This window comes from Quercus suber, unplaced genomic scaffold, assembly GCF_002906115.3.
Source record: "Quercus suber isolate HL8 unplaced genomic scaffold, Cork oak 2.0 scaffold_100, whole genome shotgun sequence".
Taxonomy (NCBI): domain Eukaryota; kingdom Viridiplantae; phylum Streptophyta; class Magnoliopsida; order Fagales; family Fagaceae; genus Quercus; species Quercus suber.
In genome coordinates, this window is record NW_027069565.1 from 1,370,259 (window position 1) to 1,373,592 (window position 3,334).

Genomic DNA, 3,334 nt, shown 5'->3' on the forward strand with positions numbered 1-3,334 from the left:
TAGTAGAAATTACTAAAGTATATGTTTAAATTGATTTCATATATTGATTGATAACTTAAAAATTATTAAACTCAGGATTAAAATGTAGTAATTCACAAAGTGGTAATCTACATTAAAACTTTGTATACTACGAATATTTAATGAAGGGTTGCATATACAATAAAGTCTTGGAATATAATTTATTAATAAGGCCTAGAGTGCAATTATATTTATATAGTGGTATTAAATATAATTAATGTAACTTTGACTTGTCAAGAGTTAGACAAAAAAGTCTAAGGCCCATTGGAGTTAGAGTCTTATTTGTTCCCTTTTGGTCCAACTCCAAGCCATACACTAAAACCCAATTGAAAAAGCCCAAAAGGCCAGACCAATTAGATAATCAGTTATAAGGAGAGAAACATAAATAATTTTAGTAAGAACATGAAATGGTTTGTATGTAATGTAAGGGTTGACACTCTCTCATTCTCTCTTGAACAAATTCATGAAACTGATTAAGAGACCACGCTTCTTAGGCACAAATGAATTGGAGTGAAGATTAAAAGTATTCTTAAGAACTTTTCATCTTTGGTTTTGAAATTCTTCACACCAAGGTACACTCTCTTGTTCTTGAATTCTAAAATTTACATAGTACATGTTATCAGTTGCGAATGAATTAGATCCGTTAATTTTTCCGCTGCGTATGTTTTGTATGCAATACAAACATGTATTTTTCCAACACAGTAGGATCCATTTGTCCTTAGTCTTCATCTTCCTGCATGCTTCACACATGTGCTTCATTTTGTCAAGTCACCCTCGTGAGTTAGTAGCAAGTCCAGTTGTGAGTCACCTTCTTGTTGCACACTCTTGATCAAATCTTCACACTCTCTCACACACAACCCTTACATTATTCCCAACTAAATATAAGGTTTCTAAATGCTAAATTATAAGCAAATTTAGCATGGAATAAGGCCAACACATAGTTGAATAAATTCAACTTTACAAAATCTATAATTAGCAATCTAGGATTTAACTTGAGCTTCATTTTACGTAAGCTTCATTGGGCTTTCCTTTTCGGCCTTTTAAGTACTTTGTATCTGCAGCTAAGCAATATGGGTTGGGTTGGATTGAGATCTAAATGGACTGAAAGATGAGAAATGAAAGTGGACTTTTATCTTTTTATATTTCCAATCTTTTTTTTTTTTTTATTCTATAAAAGATAGGTAGAGTTGCCTCAAATGTTTTAGTTGCATTGCATGCTTTAGCTGGAGTTCTTTTGTTGTTTAATAATTGATCAGAAATCTAACTTGGATCTCACACAATACTCTCACATACAACTCTTTAATCTCTGGTTGTAGATGGATGCTAGGCCTACTGGAGAATAGAGAAACATCAAGTGATTCACTTGCCTGGCCAAAGGGAACCATAGTGCAAATACTTTATTTATTTATTTATTTTTTATTTTTTTTAATGTGTAGTGCACATACTTTTGCCTAAAAAGGGTACAACTTAAACTCTTTCCTTCTTTTTTTTCCTTCATGTATAAAAGTACTCCCTCCTTTGTGATGTACCTGCTTTTAACCAGCCCGCGTTGTTCCTTTGATTCCCATTTTCTTTTTCTTTTTTTGAAACAAAAGTAGTTGGAGATGAAGGGATTTGAACCTTGGATATTTTCATTGAAGACATTAGAAAATGTCAACCAATTGAGTTACAATAATCTTGGCTTTGATTAGCATTGGCTTTAAGTACAATCAATCAACCAAAAATGTAAAAGGAACCTTTGGATGGTAACATATTCACCTTTCCTGCAGAATTGCTTTCGTTTAAACTTTTGACCAATTTATTGTCGACGCACTAAAGTTTATTTTTCTTTCTACTACAATTAAGAAAAGCACATATCACAATCGTATGAAACACCACAAAATGGTAAAGAACAGCTAATCTACTACGTAAAAATAAGAAGTAGATGACATATAGAAAAAAATCATTGGGCCTTCAATCTTGTCTTTTATCTTATTCAAAGTAGTCAGATTTGCCAAATCTCTCGTGAATGAATCCCGTTTCTGAATTTTCTTGACAATCCTCACAATAGATGAAAAGATAAGATTAATAATGGCGAAATTATACATTGTGACCGCTCCACTAGTTGAGGAAACACATTACTTCCACGCAAAACTAGGTAAAATTGCAAATTGCAATGCTTCAACCAGTAAAATCAACTTGACTTAAGACAAATTATGGAATACCCCCTTTTTTTTCCACAAAAAGTGTCCAAAAGAATTGATTCGATGAGCAAAGAAAGGGGTCCTCTAAGCACAAAGTGGGTTCAATCAATCAAAAGAGATTAATTATTGCTTAATATAAAAGGTTACAGGGTTCACTTTTTGTAAACAACTATATAATACAAAGAAGCTGATTAATCCCCATTTGCAGCAGTAGTTGACACTCCAACAGTAAAGATATTATTGTTTTCCAGTACAGTTCCTTATTTTCTGTTGATCCTTCTTTATGTAGCAAACCAATAAAACTCAAATGTTTGACGAAAACTGGTCTAATTTGGTTAATCTAATTAGTAATTAAGCTTACATAATAGTCATCATTCGAAATATTTATATGCTATAGTTCACCAAGTTGATGTACAGCAACTAGGATCTTCTGGGAAGAGAGGAATATGATGTAACAAAGGGTGATAAAAAGCATTTATCATTAGTCACAAAGTGTTGTTTCTCCGCATATGAACCAGTGAGACCAGCTAATATATTTATAATTAAGTAGACTTATTAGAGGCTAGATTTTGCATTTGTCTTCTTTTTACGGTGAAGATTTTACTTGCACCTTTGGGATGGAAAAGTGGCTAAAGTGATTTGGTTGATAAAGACATTGATTACTAGTTTGTTTGCTAGCTAGAACACTGAACTAATGCTTGTAGGATAGTCGTTGATTCAACCATGCAATAGCGAAAGAAATTTTCTTATATAGCCAGTTGATATTAAACTTTTCTACTTTTGTTTCTGCCCTTTCTAGCTGGGGAAATGGTAGACCCACGTATCTTTTCGCCTTTCACAACAATAGTTCTCATTCTATTAAGTTTGCATGATTTTTATAATTAAATATGCTAACAAAGAAATAAATAAACCGGGTTATTTGTGTAATACCCAGTTCCAAAATAAATAAATAAATAAATAAAAAGGAGATATATTTTTAGGGGTAATTTAGTAATTTTTGATATTGAAGTTAGCAATATTTATACTCTAATTGTATCATGTAAACCCTAGCCACCCTAAGGATTTTGCTTTTTACGCCTAAAGATTTTCTAAGATCAATAAGGAACCTTAATGACAAGTCAATACTGCCCATA